The sequence below is a fragment of the Pseudorca crassidens genome, chromosome 2 (genome assembly GCF_039906515.1).
Source record: "Pseudorca crassidens isolate mPseCra1 chromosome 2, mPseCra1.hap1, whole genome shotgun sequence".
Lineage (NCBI taxonomy): Eukaryota > Metazoa > Chordata > Mammalia > Artiodactyla > Delphinidae > Pseudorca > Pseudorca crassidens.
In genome coordinates this window covers 90,812,354-90,833,299 of record NC_090297.1, presented here as the reverse complement: position 1 = coordinate 90,833,299, position 20,946 = coordinate 90,812,354, and the positions used below count along the sequence as shown (strand labels likewise).

At 33.1% G+C, this 20,946-nt stretch overlaps 1 long non-coding RNA gene across 1 annotated transcript in view; it reads left to right on the top strand.

The window, feature by feature from the left end:
• The window catches only part of LOC137219057 (uncharacterized), a 30,405-nt gene extending 10,088 nt beyond the window's left edge, over positions 1-20,317 (top strand). Inside the window, exons 2-4 of the long non-coding RNA XR_010940965.1 lie at positions 3,583-3,684; positions 5,169-5,218; positions 16,295-20,317. This is a non-coding gene — a long non-coding RNA (uncharacterized lncRNA). The remainder of the gene's footprint in view (positions 1-3,582; positions 3,685-5,168; positions 5,219-16,294) is intronic.
• Positions 20,318-20,946: the final 629 nt, after the last annotated feature.

Below are 20,946 nucleotides of genomic sequence, written 5' to 3'. Positions count from 1 at the left end.
TTAAAATGAAAAGAATATAAATTATTTAATTGTTAACATTTTTTTCCAAGTTACCCAGATCTTCGTTAGCAACAATTAGCAATGTTGGTAGAGGTTCAGATATACTGATAGTCTTTCTCAGGTTAAATGGTTCAAAGTGGAAAAAAACATTCAGTGATGGTGATTTCCTATACCTTGGGAAGACTTAACAGTATAAATTCCAAGTCTTGCATTGACTTAGACCTCCTCTCTATTCCCTCTACCCCATTCCCAACTTCTCTTGCAAACCAGACTCATAAAACTGTTTTACATTCAACTTAAGAGAGGATTTATGAGTTGACCTATTTTAGTGAGAAGGCATCCTCCAAGTAAATTTTCCAAATATATTATTGTCTTATAAATATCTTAGATTTAGTCAATCTAAGAACTTACATTTTTAAAAATAACTATAACTTAGTTCAGATTAATATATTACTATTTTCCAAAGGTAGTATATATTTATTGTTGAAATTCTATACTGATTTGCAAATGAAAGAAAGAAAAAGTGTAACCCCACCAACTATTAATAATTTATATTAGCATTTTTGTATAATTCCCTCTACTCCTTTATCTACCTATATTATACACATGTATTTGTAAAAATTGAATATTATGATTCATATGAGTTTGTAATTTTTAGTAATGTATTGCAGACTTATTTTTGTGTGATTATACATTGTTCTTCAAATCATGTTTTATAGGATCCCAGTGCATTGATTTTACCAATTTCTTTATTATTTGCCTTTATTGTATCTTAAAATACAGTATTAGATGGTTATGAAAGAATATATGTGACATAAATGTTTTACAGCCTAATAATAATAAAATGAACACCCATGAACCTAACGCCTCACTCCCAAACTAAAACATTGTCTGACAATGATCATTCTACATTGTTAAGTTTCCCAGTGTGGAATAATAACATGTGAGGAAGTTACAGGTGAACTATCCAGGTTGGACTGCAGAACTCTTGGTCCTGCCCCATGTGCTTGAGGTCAATTTTTTCCTTCTTGCCTTTATCTAGTGTCTTGGTTTTATCTATCCCTTATGAGTAACTGTTTGAATAAGGATAGGCAGACACATGGATATCACATCTTCCCCAAATAGTTTTCAGAGAAACATTGTCTTAATCCAAGTTTACCAAAGATCCATTTTCATGAAGGAAACAATAAACATTAATACAGCACCTCTTTTTAAACTTTTCATTCCAGAATAAAACCTTTGCTTTACATTTTCTAATCAAAAGTCCAGGTAATTTTTCTCCACTTATAGAAAAAAGGAAAGGCTAACAAAGATTTCTTCTGCTTCTATCCTATCAAGTTTTAAAAAGATTTATTTATTTTTATCAGTAGATACTTTTAGATAGTTTTATCTAGATTGTTTATTACAGTTTATTAAGTCAGAGAAAATATATATTTTTTAAGATCAAAACCAATATCTTATTCTCTTCTGGGTAATTTTATGGTATACCTAACTAATAGAAGTCTGGCATTTAGTCAACATTTGCTAAATGAATGATTGTGGTCAGTAGAATTATTCAATAATACCTCAACTGAAGCAAATTGGCAACCTATTCTATGTAAAATAAAGCTTAGCCACCCCTCCAAAAATATTTGCAAAAGTCTCTTAACACTCATATGGGGAACTTGCATTTCTCAGCCATGAGGTTTCAGTTGAGTTACCCCTCTCTGTTTCAGGGCTAAACTCATTGGCTTGAAGCAATCCTGATCTAGTCACTGAGCTAATTTCAGGGGTGAGCAGAAGTACTGGTCCAATTAAAGTATACTTCAAGACTTTTGCTGTGAATGCCAGAGCAGATCCTCTCTTCAACACTAGTTATGATTATGAGTGGCTTGGAAATAGCGAAGCATTTTTGTTAATTGGAGGAGCATGGCATAAGATCAGGGCCTCCAAAGGGAGTAAAGCCTGAGAATTGATCTTGGTGCAGTTTTGTTTCTGACCTGAAGATAGATCTAACACTGTATGTTTTTTCTGTATGTTAGCCAGTATCCCCTCCTTTTTTGCGGCTTCCAACTTTATTGCATTTCCTGTCACAATCAAAAGAATTCTAACTGATTGATTTAGTTTATTTATAGGTGATTTATTTAGTTCTTATTTCAGATACATATCTTTAGTTTATGAACAATTTGAAAAATCTCCATTTTGTGGTTTTCAGGCAAATAGTGGAGAAAACAAAATTTGAAGGGGAAAGATGGGCAGGCCCACTGTCATTAGTCAGCCATTCAGTCAGTGCATGTTTGTTAAACCTTTTAGACTAAAAGATTCATGAGGATAATGGACTATATCATCCTTTTAATGTCTTTGTCCCCAATTCCTACGGTAATTTCTTGCACATTGTAACTGTTCAATTAACATCTAATGAATAAATGAATAAAATAATTAAGGGCATTATAATTTAGTAGGAAAAAAATCTGGATTATTGTTGCCAGAAATATTTGATAATTAAAGAAAAGCAGATTTATGTTTAAGATATTAAACTACAGATAGGCATAAATGGGTAAGGAAAAACTTTTATTATTAGTTTTGTGATCATGAGGAACTTCACTTCTCTGAACCTCATCTGTAAAATAATTGTAATATCAAGCTCAAGAATTTCTGTGAGCATTTAATGAATTAATGTATATAAAGTGCCTGTAAGAGCTCAATGCATGCTAGCTGTTAATGGTCACTGTACTTCACTTTAGTAAAGACAATTTACAAAATTGAGTCCTAGGTTACTATGTTTAACAAAATTAAAAAAAAAAAACACTATGAAAATTTGTCCTGAGAATTTAATAATTTTTTTTTTTCGCGGTATGTGGGCCTCTCTCCATTGTGGCCTCTCCCGCACAGGCTCCGGACGCACAGGCCCAGCGGCCATGGCTCACGAGCCCAGCTGCTCCGCGGCATGATGGGATCTTCCCGGACCGGGGCACGAACCCGTGTCCTCTGCATCGGCAGGCGGACTCTCAACAACTGCGCCACCTGGGAAGCCCTAATAAAAGTTTTAATTGATGTATCTATATATTTATCTTACAAATTAATTCTGTGAAAATATAGAAAAATGATATAAAAATTATAACTAAATATTAAATCAATGTTGTCATTATGGACCATGGAATCAATGAGAATTCCCAATGCTGTAGGAATTAGTGTGGTGCATATTAATAATAAATATTTGTTAATGTCCAAACATATAGTGCCTATCACATCATATGGACTAAATCACATGATATGGACTAAATACCTATTTTTATGTATTTATGTCTTTTATATATTTATTTTTTTATTTATTGTAAGATAGCTAGCTAGCTAGGTCAGTATTTATAGGAAATTGGGTTTGGGGTGAGTTTTTTACTTGTCTGGTAGGTTGAATTATTTGCTTCAATTCTTTCCCCCCTCCCTGTAATCATTTGCCCTGCAACCTCTCAATTTCTACCAGCACACACAAAAAAGGAGTACACTTCCTTCCCTACCCCTCGATGTTGAGCTCACTCATGTGACTTGTTTTCGACAATGGAATTTTAGAAGGTGGAACACCATGTGTTTATGCTGTCTCTCTAGCTCTTTGCCATCACCATGAGAAGAATATACCCTGGCTAGCTACTGGCTCCAAACGGAGAATGGAGAATACGTAAGCAGAACCACCCCAGCAAACCCAAAGACGTGAGTAAAATTCCTCTGAGAGTTTTCTGGGAAGTTTTAATACATCAAAAGATAACTGATAGAATTTAATTCCCTTGTTTTCCACAGGGCTTTTTAAAACATCTCTTCCGGGAAATCTTCTCAATACTCTTCCCTTTTCTCTAGGCTGAAAGAGATGCCTCTCCTCATGTTTGTGTATTATCTTCTCCATATCTTTATCACTGAACTTACCACATTATGCTATAATTCTGTTGATTTTGTTATAATATTTCACCAGACTGATTTTCTATAAAGCACGAGATGTATCTTCAATTGTTTTTGAAAAAAGTCTGTGCCTCATATATAATAGCAGTCAAGTAAGGATTTAATAAACGAATTAGTTTATAGAAATAAGTCTAATACACAAAGTGAAATTACATCCACTTTGGAATGGTACAAAATAACATCTTATGGTAGATTGATTGAGTGGTCCCAATTTTTGCCTCCTATTAATAGTAATATATATCCACACCCTTGCCATGTCTCAAGGTGGGCAGAATGTATTTCATCAGCCCTTAATTTTGGTCATGACCATTTGACTAGCAATGCCAATGAACTGTTAAGCACACATGACACAGTGAGGCCTAAAAAAATAATGCAGCAGTTGAGTTTGCCCTCTTGTGCTTCTTTTATTGTCACATGAAGAACATGTCCCAGGTAGCCCACTAGTCCCACTGATCCAAGAAAGACATATGGAGCAGACTTGGACCTAACTTATAGCTTGGAGCCAAGTTCAGTTTAAGTCAGCCAACTTCCAGCCAGCACACAGATGTGTGAGAGCAAGAATAAATGATTGTTATTTTGTAGATCAGGGTTGTGGGATGGTTTGTTACAGCCCAATTGTGGCAATGGTTGGTACTTATTTATGAAGAGATTTTTTCATGTGAATAGTTAATGAATAAACCTCACAGTTTATTTTATACCCACAGAGAAATTTTCTAGTGCTTATAAATTTTCAAAATCAATCAAAATGAATCTAGTATGCCTCATGACATAAAGCAAATTCTTATTGACAGAGTTATGTTATATCACCATAATGGCAGATGAGTATTTATAATTTTAATTAATTTCAAGCTATGAATCATACTATTTTTTCCTCTAGATATGTATATATGTATACATGTACAAATACACACATGCATATATATATATATATTTTTTACTTGTATCTTTTGACCACTGTGAAAAGGATAATTAGGCTAAAGCAAAGCTCCTAATTATATATATATATATATATAAAATTTATATTATATATTTATATATAGTTTACATATATTTATATATAATATAAAATATATAATTATATATATATTATATAAATAATATAATTATATATAAATAATATAAATAACATATATATAATTATATATATATACACACATGTATATAATTAAGCTAATGTTTAGATATGTGGTCAACACTGCTGGTTATTTACGTCCTATTATCCATTTTCCTTCTTCTTATAGTACCGATAAGGTCATCTAGACTAAAGATTCCCAGTCTCCCTTCAAGCAAGGTATGTTTGTGTACTAGGCAATGGCATGTAAACAGACATAATCTCTGCCTCCTGTAAGTAATACCCTTAAAGAAAAGGGAAATATCTTTCCTTCCCTCTTTCCTCTTTACTCTTGTATAGGTGGTAGTGAGTCATCTAGGAACCTATATGTGGGCAAACCACAAGATAGAAGGAAGCTGACCCTGTGATTAATTTGTATAGTACAACTGCCATACCAGCATGGGCCTTTAACTTGTGTGAGAATAAATTTCTGTCTTGTTTGTGCCATTGGTAATAGTGTATTTGACATGTGTATCATAAATATGCATATCCTGTTCATCTGAGTTATTGCAATTAGATGGCCTACATTTTTACATATTTTTAAAAATTACAAAATATATGTATGTTAATGCACTTGTGCATTGAGTAAGAAATCAGAAATTTTACCCTCTGCACTCTCCTGTCTAGGAATGACCATCTTAAGAGTTTGGTGCTATTATTGCCCTTGCCTGACTGGGCCAGTTGTCATGTCTGCATTCCTTTCTGTGTAAGGTATTAGATGTCAAACACATCTCTCCAGAGCCAGTGATCCCAAGTCTCTGGGCTTAGAGGCTGCCAAAGAGAAGAGGGGAGAGGAGGGAAGCAGAGGAAAGGAGACGGGGAGTGAGAGGAGGGGAGAAACAGAACAGGCTACTTACTGCCTCCTTGCATTTTGAATAAGCCTGATGTAAGACTAACATTGGTGGCTCTTCCAGTAGGTGTAGGGGTTGGGAAGCAGGGGTGGAGATCAGAGACAGTCAATTTATTGTGGACAATTTATTTATCTGGAATAGCAGAAGTGATTGAGGTGAGTATGGGCATCTGACAGCTTTCTCCCTGGTAGTGATTTATTACACTCAACTCTATTTCTGACAGGTATGTATCCTTCTAGCTCAATTTTAAAAGTTGCATTAAACTTGACTACAATTAAGAATGGGCAAAGTGACTAATTTTATGTGTCAGTTTGGCTGGGCTATGGTGCCTAAATATGTGGTCAAATATTATTTTAGATGTTTCTGTGAGGGTGTTTTTAGATGAGATTAATATTTAAATTGGTGAACTTTGAGTAAAACAGATTACCCTTCATAATGTGGATGGGTCTCATCCAGTCAGCTGAAGGCTTGAATAGAACAAAAGACAGACCTCCCCCAAGTAAGAGGGAATTCTGCCTTCGACTTGAACTGCAGCATTGACTCTTCCCTGAGTCTCCAGCCTCCTAGCCCACCCTGCATATTTTGGACTTGTTAACCTCCATAATTAGGTAAGCCGATTTCTTAAAACAAATCTCTTCATATATTCAGGGAAAACCCTGGCCAATACAAAGGCATAACCAAAATAGTTACTAAATATGAATTATGTTCATATTCATTGTCTAGGAGAAACTTCAGCTCCACATGAAAGTAAGATGATGGTGATGATAATTGCATATTTTGGACTTGTTAACCTCCATAATTATGTAAGCCGATTTCTTAAAACAAATCTCTTCATATATTTTGGACTTGTTAACCTCCATAATTAGGTAAGCCGATTTCTTAAAACAAATCTCTTCATATATTCAGGGAAAACCCTGGCCAATACAAAGGCATAACCAAAATAGTTACTAAATATGAATTATGTTCATATTCATTGTCTAGGAGAAACTTCAGCTCCACATGAAAGTAAGATGATGGTGATGATAATTGCAATATAGCTATACAAATTATATTATCATTCACTTTATTTAAAACGTCACAGTGTTATATTGTCCTTAACATATTACCAGCCATCTGTCTTGGCCCCTATATTTTATTTATTAATTTATCAAACAAAACTATTGTGTATAGCAAACTAGTTCAACCATAAATCAAATAATTTACCATGACAAGTAAACAGGAATGTTTACCCAGTAAAGCTTTACCTTAGGTTTGGTCTGTAACTAGTGGAAAATGCTCCCTTGTACTAATGAATAGATTCAGTGAAGCTAGCCAAAGCACCTGCCAAAAATACCTTAAAAACATTCCTTTTACAGAACCCCCAAAATTAAGTGTTCAAAATGTTAATTCAGCGTACTAAGGGAACAAGCACGTACCTTGTGTTAACCAGTGTGTATATGAAGTGGGAATTCAAATTACTGAGGCTTAATTGTATAAAGATATCTGGGACCTAGCAATAATTTTTGGGTAAGGTGTTTATATAAGGCACTACTCAAGTAAGTCAATATATTTCTCTCAATTTTTTTATTCAATAAAAATACCTTTCTAAATTTCCCTTTTTTTGTGGGGGAAGGGATGCTTTTATAATACACCAAGGAAAACAAGGAAATTATTATTTTTGTTATTGTTTTCAAACTTGTGGGGTCAAAAATGAATATTCTCCAAGCTTCAGGTGGAAGCCCACTCATGCTGGGACACACCAAAAAAATATTTTCCTAGATTTGGTTCTCCATATTGATACCTATCCTTACATTTTGTGTCACAGGAAAGATCACTGAGATAAATGCCTTTCCCATGCTTTAGAGCCCATCCAGTCCCATTTCTTCAAAAATATTGTTTTACAAATTAATCATCATTTCTTTTTTCATAGCTTCATCTTACCACTCTTCACTGTTTCCTTCTCTTCTGAAAATAAATATATATACTTAATTTCTCCTATCTTGAAACACTCTCCCTTAGCTCTGTGTACCTTGATCACAATCACTCCTTTATTTCATAGCCAGACTTCCTGCAAGGGTTGTTACAGGCTTGCTCTCTCCACCTCTTTATTCAGTAATTCAGAAATATTTCTAAGCCAAAGCTTAGAGCTTGAACTTTGCACATGTTATCAAATTCTTAACTGTCTGGGGAAATATATGTAGATATCCTATTTTCAATTTATAGATGAGGAAACTGAGATTAAAAGAGGCCAAAGGATTTACTGAAGGTAACCTATATCCAAAATATGTCCACCATGATATAGGTATTGTCATCCTTCCCTAAAATTGTTAACTGGTGTTCACTAATGGAGTGCTTACTCTGTTAATATGTTTAAGGCACTGGTCAAGCTCTTTACCTACTTTTTCTTGTTTATTGCTTATGACATCTCTGGGAAGTGGATGCTCCCATTTATTCCTCAACCTCCATTCATCTTCCAAATTCAAATGAAATGTTTTTTTTACTTAAAAAAATTTTTTTTTCTTCCTTTTTTATTTTTAATTTTTATTGAAGTATAGTTGATTTACAATGTTGTATTAGTTTCAGGTGATTCAGCAAAGTGAATCAGTTATACATATATGTATACAACCAATCTTTTTAAGATTTTTTTCCCATATAGGCCATTACAAAGTATTGAGTAGAGTTCCCTGTGCTATACAGGATGTCCTTATTAGTTATCTATTTTATATATAGTCGTGTGTATATGTCAATCCCAATCTTGCAATTTGTCCTTCCTCTCCCATACCGCCTGGTAGCCATAAGATTGTTTTCTACATCTGTAGCTCTATTTCTCTTTTGTAGATAAGTTCATTTGTACCCGTTTTTTAGATTCCACATATAAGCAATATCATATGATATTTATCGTTCTGACTTAACTCAGTGTGACAATCTCTAGGTCCATCCATGTTGCTGCAAATGGCATTATTTCATTTTATTTATGGCTAATGTTCCGTTGTATATATGTACCACATCTTCTTTATCCATTCCTCTGTTGATAAATGAAATGGTTTTTAAATTGTGAAAAATCTATTAATAGCCAGATCAAGTGAACACTTCTTTTTCCTTTTTATTTATTTCTCTGTGGAATTTTAGTATTTCTGAGCATTCTTTGTAGAGGAAGATACCTTCATTAATGTTAAAGTGAAAAAAAAGAAAACCCTTGGCTTACACATATTTTTAATAGGAAAATTAGAAAATGTTAATAAAAAGGAGAAAAAAATCAATAGTAATTCTATTATTCAAAGATGATTACCATTACCATTTCACTGTATATACTTATAGATTTTTTTTCTGATACACACACACACATTAATATACACAAACAATTTTCTGGCCCCTCCATCATTATCAGTTTGCTTGAATCACTCTTTTCTGGTTCTCTGCCTATTTCCTCAAACACTACTTGTCAATCTCCTTTACTGATACCCTCTTTTTCTCCGAATCCCTTAAGTGTTTCTGTTTCCCAGGGATCTAACTATGCTCTTCTCACTATCCATACTCTTACTGTAATATATTATCAGGCACCTGATTTCTACTTCTAACTTCCTGTTGCAGTTTCATCACCATATATTCAGCCTTTACTAACAATTTACTCTCTACTTTTCAAGGCTCCACCCTTCACCCAGTCTCCAAGTCAATGCCATTTGCTTTGACTTTTAATACAGCAGTACTTATTTCTATATCAATCATTTACTACCTAACAAATCATCCGAAAATTTGGTGGGTTAAAACATCAAACACTTGTGTGGATCAGCAATTGAGCTAGGCTCAGCTGTGATTCTTATGTGTCTGTAGTCATCTGAATGCTCAACTGGGTACAGATGATCTAAGATAGTATATTAGTTTTCTATTGCTACCATAATAAATTACTACAGACTTAGAGGCTTAAAATACACAAATTTATTATCGCACAATTCCATAGGTCAGAAGTCTAAATTTAGTCAGCTCGTTTCTCTGCTCTGGATTTCATAAGGAACAAAATCAATGTGCTGGGTAGCTGAGTTCTTATGAGAAGGCTCTAGGGAGAATCCACTTCCAAGCTCATTCAGGCTGTTGGCAGAGTCTAATTCCTTATGGTTGCAGGGCAGAGGTCCTCATTTCCTGTCAGCTGGGGGTTGACATTAGCTATTAGGTAGAGGAATTTTTTCTTCTACATATCAGAACCAGCATCAGTGTTTTGAATACTTCTCATGCTTGGAATCTCTTGGACTTCCCCTTCTGTCAGTCTCTCTGACTCATTTTTCTGCTTTTAAATGAAACTTCAACTAGTCATATAAAAGGAAACATGTTAACTCTGCAACGCAAAATACAATTGAATTTTATATTCACAGGGACACAATTGAAACTTGTAGTTTTCCAGTTGATACTCCCATTCCATTTTTTCATAAGAAGGGAAGTATATTAAGATGTTCTGCTACATTTTCTTTCATTTATTCTGTCAAATTCTTTTGGTTTCAAGGTACAGAAACCAACTTAAACTAGGTCAAGTAAAAAGTTGTTTATTATAAATCCACAGATGTCTCAGGATTCCAAAGAATGAAAATAATTAATGTTGGGCTTCATGGAATTTGGATTTGGGATGTCGGGAACTGAGACCACTCTGTTATTTTCAGAAGCCCTATGAACTCTAAAATCTGCTTTCTACCTTTCTATCTGCTGTTGTGCTACTCGGTTTCTCTTTATCTCTTACCACCTTCTTACTCTTATTGTTCAGTGCCCATTAGAACCACCAGCGACAACTCTAAATTATGACTGCTCAGCATCTATTCTTATTAGTAATTGATTTTGATCTCTCTGTCTCAGTTCATTTCATGAAATATTTAGCGTTGGGCTGCCAGTGTGCCTTGACTGGCTTTGGGATAGATGATTATCCATGGTTGGACATGAGGAGGTGAGTGAAAAGGTTGTAAGGTCTGCCTTTCAAGGGTCTATGGTTACAGTAGATTCTAGAAAATGAGTGTCTAGGAAAGTAAGTGACAGACATGTCTACTATACTTGTCAAAAATTTGGAAAGTTAAGAAGAGTTTTAAGGAATATTTAAATAATATATCATTACTATTCTTAAATATTCATGAAGAAGATTATACTATATTTCTCTCCAGTCTCTGTATATGCATGTATATAGTTGTGATCTTATGTATGTGTGTAGACTTTTTTGTTTTTTTGTTTTGTTATTCTGGATATAGCATAAAGATTTCCTTACATCATTAAAAACATTAAAAGATAAATTATAAATGGCTGCATTTTATTAAATTATTTGGGTATGTGATTCACTTAGCTATATTCCTCTGATATTGCAAATGTAGTATGTTTCCAACATTGTAAATATTTTGATGAAATTCTTTGTTCACAATTTTTTTTCTGCATTTTAGATTTTAATCTTTTTTTTTCTTTTCCTTTTTTTTTGGTAGATTTTTGGTATGTAGTAAGGAAGCTGGGTATGAAAACTTTTAATGCTTTTGAATTTTGCCAAGTTATTGTCAAGTTTCTGAAAGGATTTTATCATTTTACAACACTGCTTCTATTAATCCTTTGTACTCATGATCTAGTGATGCACTAAAGAAATATAATAGTCCTGAGAATATGAGTCTTGTTAAAACTTAATTCCAACTGCAAGGAGAGAGATCTAGTTTTGTACTTTATCCAACTAAAAAACATATGTTCTATGAAATAGTGGCAGAGTCATGAAAAGTACTAGCCATCTTTTTTTGTGTGAAATATCTGTTATAATTACATTTGTTTGCATCAGTTATCTTCACATCATTGCCTCAACATAGCCTGAGCATAATGTGATGAATTGTTTCAGGTTGGTCACTCTATAGATAATGTTCTTGTGCTTTTTATAGCAGAAAACTATTTATGACCTTTCTCAATCTTTATACTAGTATTAAATTGTATTATCTAGCCTAAAATAATGACCTCATCAGTGATTGGCATCATATTCTCTGTGTCCTCACACTGGATGGCCACTCTGATGTCTCATAATCTTAAACCCTATGACTGATGATCTTTCTAGAGGAAACTCCTCAGAAAATAAAGTGACAGCATAAAGATTGAGGGCTGGCTCTGAAGTCACACAGACATGGTTTCATACCACATATCTGTTTCTGTTACACATTAGCCTGGATGACCTAAGGTAAATTATGCAACTTGTCTAATTCTTTTTCCTCATCTGTAAAATAGGAATAATGCTAGAACTCATCTCATGTCGTTGTTGCGAGGAGTAAATGAATTAATGCATGTCTGTTACTTGGCCCATAGTAAGCACTCAGAATGTTAGTTAATATTATCAATTTAATAAGCTAATAAATGTTAGCCATTAACTATTTCTATCCTATTTGCTCTTTATTATTTTTACTTTATGTAAACCTTTATTCTCTGAAGTAAACAAAAACAATCCATTTCCTACTTCAGCTTTATTTTCTCCATATTCACTTTCAAATCTTTTTGGATTATTAGTTTTAATGATAAAATTTCCCCTACGTAAATCCATAATGTAAATTGGAAGTCCATCCAATATTATTAAAATGGATTTTTTAAAAGATCACATCATTAGTTATAATAAAAACTTAAACTTAGTAAAATTAATATTGAGTCACTCCACCCATATTGCTTATTAAGCAGCACATTTGTGTCCACACATGATGACAAGTGGCCAAAAGTTGCAATCTTCTAGTTATAAGATAAATAAGTACTAGGGATGTAATGTACAATATACATGATTAGTATAATTAACACAGCTGTATATTACATATAAAACTTGTTAAGAGAGTAAATCCTGAGTTCTTATCACAAGGAAAATTTTTTTTCTTTTATTTTATATCTATATGAGATGATGGATATTCATTAAACATCATGGGAATCATTTCATGATGTATGGAAGTCAAATCATCATGCTGTACACCTTAAACTTACACAGTGCTGAATGTCAATTATATCTCAGTAAAACTGGAAGAAAATCATTTTAAAAAATACACATGATGGTATAGTACAGAATTGAGTAAAAACAAAGCCACCACGTACATTTTTAGTTAAAATCAACTAATTGTCGAAGAAGAGAAAAAAATCAGCTAATTGTCTTTATGAATGAATGATGACAAAGAGAAAAGCCTCCCCTGACATTTGGGAGTTGGCCTGATACTATCAACCAGGCTTTAGTGTTCCTATTAACTGCCCTGACATTCCTAGCTAAATGATGGTGTTCTCTTTTTGCACATAGAATAATTTCATAGAATGCCAACATCAGAGAGGGCCACTCTGTGACCATGATAGAGCAAGACAAAAACAAGCACACTTAATGATCATGTCTGAATACAAACAAAACATCAATAATTGTGGAAGCCACAGATAGCAAACACTTCCCTCTCCTAGCTAATATGAGTGACTGTTTCTTCTTTACCAATTATAGCTTTAGCCTCACTCTAGTGTACCTTTCTTATAAATAACATTTATTGAGATACCCAATTGTAAAATTGTCCCATTTTCTGACAGAACCAAATTCAGGGCCTCACCCCTTGTACCCTCCCCCAACTCATCCAACTATAGCCCAGCTCTTATAAGTGATTTCTAACATCCCCTTACTGAAAACTTCCACAGTTCTCCATAGTATACATTCTCTCTCATAGCACCAAGCAGTAAAACCTAACTTGTTCAACTATAGGTATGTTCCTTGTGGTCTTTTTCTAGAGGGTATGACAGAACATAAAAGTTGACAACATACCCAGATTTTCTTTACTTTTACCCAACATTAATTGTTATCCATTTTGTTGAATAGTAAGGCCACTTTTAAAGTGTCATAGTTGGTTCTTTAACATTAAAGTTTGAAAATTTTGTACAGTTTTTATAGCTTCAAAAAATTCAGTTCTGCCAATTGGTGGTTGCCAGAGGCAAGGGGTGAGGGTGGGAGAAATGGGTGAAGGTGGTCAAAAGGTACAAACTTCCAGCTATAAAACGTAAGTCTTGGGGATATAATGTAGAGCGTGGTCACTATAGATAAAAATACTATGTTGTATATTTGAAAGTTGCTAAGAGAGTAGATCTTTAAAGTTCTCATCACACACACACAAAAAAAACTTTGTAAGGTGATAGATGTTAAATTAGTCTTATCGTGGTGACCATTTTGCAACATATACATATATTGCATTATTATCTTGTACACCTGAAAATGTTATATATCACGTCTAAATACAATTTTTTTAAAAAAATTCCATTCTGTTTCTTCATTTAGTGATTGCCATGCATGTTCTCTTATATTTAATGATATCCCTCAAATGCTGTGCTTACCAAACAAATACTCTTGGATAGCATTCAGTTTCTTTAAAGTAAGTTCATTTAAGAGCTAATTAGAGCCACATTCTGAATTAGAATACACTATTTAGTAGCATGCTGAGACAATGGTTGTGACTGCAGAGTACAATGTGAAAACTTTATAATGCTGTATTTTTAGTAGAATAAAATAAGATATAGTTACACTAATTTTTATATTGAACTACTGCCTAGAAGAATTGTTTAATCACTAGTTCCAAGGACAATAATATTTAACAGGATAAACATTTAAGTAAATGGAGATTTTTAATACTCTGCTATCAATTGCAAATTCAATTTAATAGGGAAAACTTTCTCATGAATTCTTTTTTCACTATCTCATCTAACCCACTTAAGCTAGTTTGGGCATTTTTTCCCCCTAATTCTTACAAAATGTCAGGGAGTGGAAAATGAAATAATATTTCTATTTGTACTCCTTACAAATGCAATGTTTTATCTATCAAAGATTATGTTTAACTCCTACTTTGTCATAAAATGTGTATGTTATAGCAATATGAGATAATCTTTTTTTATATTTATAGTAATTAACCATCTAGATGGACAATAATATGTTCAATGGAATTGCAGAAATTTCAAACAAAGCTAAATTTGTATTTAGGTCAACTAGATCTTTTAAATTAACCACTATAGATCAGCAGTACTAGACCCTATTCAGGGGAGGCATAAGCAAATAGGATAAATACTATTTTCTTTAAGAGTCTTTTAGTATGACTTAGTTATTCTGAGTTAAAGGACAAGAATTTGTATGTGGGAAAAGAATTGAAAATAATAATAATAGACATTTATTGAGGACTTACCATGAATCTCTGATATGTAAAATACCCAGAAGAGTATTATTCCAGAGACAAAATCACTAAAAAAAATTGTACTTAAAAATGTAATTAGAGACCATATTCCTGTAGAATATTTTTCCCCTTTAGTTTATTAAGAACAGAGATGACTTAGTTTGTTAAGGAAGATTGTTAAAGATTTCAATTTGAGATTCAAGTATTAATCAGAATGTTCTTTTTGTTCTTTAATCTCTAGCCTCTATTATCTGTAAGTTGTTTAGCTACTTTAAAAAATTGTATTGACTTTTGGTTCTTTCTCTGTGGTTTATTCAGAGAATAAATAGTATTAAAGTAGAACTTTAAAAATCGGAGCAAAAAAATTAAAGTACAGATTTTAAAAGGATAAATGTCAAGATCTTAATGGTCTCTCCCCCCAAAAGTATAGTTAATTACTTTTACACTGGAGATACAAGGATCCAGTTAAGATCTAATTCTAAACTTTGCCCAAGTCTTTTCAGCAGCTTTTACAGAAAAGAGCAAAGGGTTGATGATGAAATGATCACAGCTTTTGAAATTTGTAAAATATTCCTGAACCTCTGCTTTGAGTCTAACTTGCCATACAGATCTGGACAGAACTGGGGGCATTCTTGTAGTACATTATAGTTCTTCAAAATGTAGGATAATTAACTTTGGTGCGGGATGTAGGTTGGTTTTTGCAGACTAGTTATTAGACTCTTTCTGTTGGTAAGCCTGTGCCTGGAGGATTGCTATCTCTATTCTAAACTATGAAGTTTAGGGGAAGTTAAAAATGTTCCTGTTGGGTAAGCAAAGAAAGGAAGGATGAGAAAGCTATGGATAGTGTAGTTAGTGACAGTGAGAGTGTGATAGATGTTTATGTGATCAGATGAGCAATGTAGCAAATTAAGTTATCACATTTCATCCAACTGAAGATGCATTTTTTTTCCAAATACTAGCATGTCTAAAATTAGAACGCATCTTACAATGGCTGTCAACTAAGTGTCAGTTGTGGTATACTAGTTAATGCCTGCACATGTGCAAACTAGGCATAGCTATTTATATTTTATTCACCTAACTGAGTTATGTGTGTTTTTGGAAATATATCTATTGTTACTACACTTTAAACTATGCAACCGAAGCAGGAGAGATTACCAAGTCTGTTGAAATAGATAAAACAAATTGTAAAGACAGGCTAGAATGACCAAATTCATGCATGACACAAGTATAAAGTATTGAAACATCAATTTGTTTAAAAACTCCCTGTTGTTTTTTAACAGAAACTGTTTGATTTCCAGCAAAATGTAATTCAACTGAGAAAAATATAAAACTATGAGCTTTCAAATAGAAAAGCATCAGCATCACAACTTTCAGAATGAATATCAGAAACTTGAAAGACAAATCTTGGAGACAACAAAACAGGAGTCTTTTAAGAAATGCTGCATCACCAACAAAATTTGATGAAACAGAGAATAATATTGTGTTGAAAGTCATGGAAAACAATGACTACAAATTAAAAACAAAATATAGTAGAGTTAGATTTTATGAAGAAGTTTTTAGGAATAAACAAGCCAATTTCCTTAACTAACATTTTCCTCATGTGATATATGTTAAATATCTATACCTAAATAGATATGTTTTCAATAAAAATTAGAAGTGAAAGAGCATTTATAACTAGTGTTAGTGCAAGTTCATGTGCCCGAAGCACAGTGAGGCCAAACAAATTGGAACGTCAGGAGTTTGGAGTAGAGAAAGGTTTATTGCAGGGCCATGCAAGGAGATGGGTGGCTCATATCCTAAAAAGCCCTGAGCTCCCCAAAGGGTTTTGGCAAAGCATTTTAAAAGCCAGGTTGCGGGCCTGGGGTGGGTGTGGGTGTGTCACAGGGTACGTGATCTGCTCATGCATGTTCTGTCTGGCTGATGTTGAGGGAACAGGGTGGTGTCACAAGGTTAACATTATCAGTCCTTAGGCTCCAGGAGGCTCATGGTCATCAAGTAGTTAACATCTTCCATTCGGTCAGGGGTTTTCACATCTGTAAAACAATTCAGGAAATGTGCATCCAATACTGTTATCTAGATACTTCAGAGAGGAGCTAAAGCAAAGGATATGGGGGAAGGCCTCATAGGGTCCTGCTTGGTTACATTAGAAGCATTTGCTAATACTGTATCATAAAAGATAGTGGGACATCTTCTAATACAATAATTTATTATAACTTCCATGATCTAATAGTATAGTATTTTAAAGCACTTTTTAAAAATGTCTTAAGCCCAAATTTAAGGATATGTAATATTTAAATATTAAAATGCCCATGTATTGGTTGATCCCTTTTGCCCATCTGGTATTACAGAAGTATTAGGCTATCCCTTGTTGAATCTTCCTCACCTGTTTGTCTAATAACAGAGGAAAAGGAAGAGTGACTACATTATCATAATCATGGCTTACAGTGATTGAATACCTCCAGTTATTGAGCTGAGTGTTCTTTGTGGGCTACCTCATATAATCCTGACAAACATCTGAACACGACATAATTCTATACACCATTCCAGTATGCAAATGAGGAAACTGAAGCTGAGAGAAATTACGCTCAACGTCACATACTTAGTACGCAGTGGAGTCTGTATTTAAATTCAGGCAATCTGGCTCCAGAGTCTGTGCTCTTCCCCTCTGTTCTATGCAGGGAGGTTATATTGCATAGTGATTAAAGCATAGACACAGAAGACTGATTGGTTGGGTTAAAATTCCACTCTGTCACTAACCAGTTGTGTGACTTTAGAAAAATGACTTGACCGCTCTGTCTCAATTTTCTCTTCTGCAAAATGGTTATGAAAATAGTAATAATAGTATCTTCCTCATTAGGATGTTTTAAGGATAAATAAGTTAATATATGTAAAGCATTTAGAACAATGTCTGGTATATGACTTGCATTATCTAAATGTTAACTAATATTATACAATCTCCTTTATATTATGATTGGCCGGAAGGGGGATTATCTGCCCTGAAAGAAACAACCTGATGATCTCAGAAAAATCTATCTGTACACACTCATTGTCAGCAGAATACCAAGCGAGATGGCTCTTTTCCAGTTGTTCTATTTAATTGAAAAATTAGGATTAAAGGTCAGCATTTTTTTTAATGAGTTTTCCTATAGCCACATTAACCCTACTCTTTAAATTGGTGCTCAGTGGATCTTTGTATTTTCTCATTGATGTTAGCAAATACAAATTTAAAGTCATTGTTATATTCCCCGCTTTCGGAACTAGATATGAGTACTCTAAAGTTTGCTTCATGTTGTTAAATGCTTTTTTTTCCCCCAATGTGAGAATGCTAAGAAAGTTTAAAAGGACACCTGAAAAATCACAATAACAGGTCATATAGGTATAGAGATTATTATTGAAATGTACTTAATGTTGTATTCTTTTTCCAAGAATTGTGTTGTCATAAATCCTTCTTGATAGAACCAAGTATTTGTTATGGCCCTGAAAGTTACCCATGCTTTAGGGGATCATATTATAACATAGAGGGTAGATTACACAGTGACACAGATCTGGATTTTAATCCTTGTTCTGTTAATTACTAGTTGTATGACTTTGAGGAAATTGTTTAACTTTTATGAGTTTCTGTTTCTTAGTAAGCATTGAATAAATATCTATTTTATAGGCCAGTTGTGAGGATTAAAAAAGTAAATTAATATAAAATATCTAATACAGAGACTCGAAAACAATTGTTTACTGTTCTCCTGTTTCCTTACACCCATCCTCTGCCCCAGGCTTTTTCAAAAAGTAGGGCCACTGCTAGGATGTATGGGACACCAAGAAAATACTTCTGATGTGTCTCACTGTAGAAATAAGTAAATTGACTTTAAAAACTACAAAATTCATGGGCCCTTAGGATGCATAGTGATATATTAATGAAGATTTAGAATAGCGGCTAGAGAAGAGGCACATACATATTTATTTATTGCCAATCAGTGCAAATAAAGATTCTTCATAGTATTCAGACACTATCCCCTCCTGTTTAAGTTTAGGAACCATTTCTTTTCGTTCTTTATTGTCAAAGGTGTGATTCCTGTCTAACGTCATAGCTCCCACCACAAGAATAAGATATCAATACTTATTTTTCACAAGGCCATGGCTCTTTAAAACATATTTTTGTTGGAACAATACTGGTCTTTTTGCCTCTGCATTTCCAATACTATTTATTTAATGCTGGTGTTAAAAAACAAACAAACAAAAAAACCTCCAAAATTCAACTGAGTAAAGATCTAATTGGCTTTATTCAACAATTCAAGTATCAGGCAGCATCCCATCTAGAAAATAGAGAGGACCTCTGAAGAGCTGTACAAAATGAAAATCTTTATAGGCATAAGGGGTGGGAAAAGGAAGCTCTAGCAAGGAGTGGATTGTTTCAGGCAAGGTCACCAGCAGTATGTGCAGTTAGGTCCCCATTTCATTTCTAATCCTTTTTATTTGGGCCTTCCCTCTTTTCACCTGATCAATTTTATATATTTTATTGACTATTAATATTTTTGAAAAATGATTTTTTCTGCATTTGTTCTCTATTTTGTTGTTCCATAGTTTTTTTTTATCTTTATTACTTCTTTCCTTCTACTTTTGTATCTAATTTGCTGTTTTATTTTTCTAAATTATTATGATTATTGATTTCTCATTTTTACTATATGCATTTAAGGCTGTAACTATTCTTCTATATATGACTTTGACTATAGCATCCAAGTTTTAATATAGTAATTTTAATCAGTTCAAAAATATTTTCTGATTATAATTAGTATTTCTACCTTGGCCCATTAAGCAATGTGAAGTTTTTCTTGATTTGCAAACGTATAATGATTTTTTAGTTATTTGTGGGTTAGTTATTTATTCAGCTTAATTTCACTGTGATCAGGTAGTGTGGTATGTATGTTATTAATATTTCAGAACTTTTAAGACTAGCTTTAAGGCTCAGTATATGGTTGTATTTCATCAATGTGTGATAAAATTTGTCACTATGATGATAAATTTGATATTTTATGTAGTTCTATTAAAAGTACTTTTATATATATTTGGACCTATAAAAGTTTAGAAGTGTTGTGTAATCTTGATAAATTAAAACATCGTTTATGGACCTTCTTTAGCTCTAGGGAGATATCTATATCTGTATCTATATTCTTAAATGCAATTTTTAGTTTATAATTATTATAGTTATGTGAGCATTACTTTGTTTAGCATTTGCCTGATTTTTTTCCAAATTGGTTTTCAACCTTTCAGCATCTCCTGCTGATTTTCATCATATTTAGTATAATTAACAAACTAAATATTTTGACTCTGTGCTTTACCATTTTTCCTTTAATGGGCAAAAGAAAATGAAAGGTATCTCTAAAGGGAAAAACAGAATTTCTGTGATAATTAAATGTATTTTAATTTTAGTGTTTAAAAATTAATTTTATTTTGTTTAATTTTTAGTATTTTATTTAATTTTAGTATTTTCAAAACTATTATGTAATAGATATATATGAAGAATGTATGTGAAGATATATGAAATAGATATATGTGAAGATATATTATTAGTCATTCATAATTCAAAGTATGCAAATTTAACTTAGATAAAAAATAAAAGGTTATGCTCATTGAAGGCCCTGTTGTACCTATCCCACCAAAGACTATCCGATGAAATTATTGAAGGAATTTCTGTAGTATTAAACACATAACAGTTTGTGAGAACAATTCAATATCAAAAAATTTTAACTACACTAGATGTTGTAAGATTTTTAGTAATCTACCATCTTAGAAATGACTTATAAAAACACTACACACAGCATATGCAATTTTTTTTCTGGCCCTGGATAAAGAGTTTGAGAATTTCCATCCTGTGATTCATAATCCACATCACATGAAATAGAAGAAAAACTGAGGTTTGAGACCATTATCACAGTGTTAG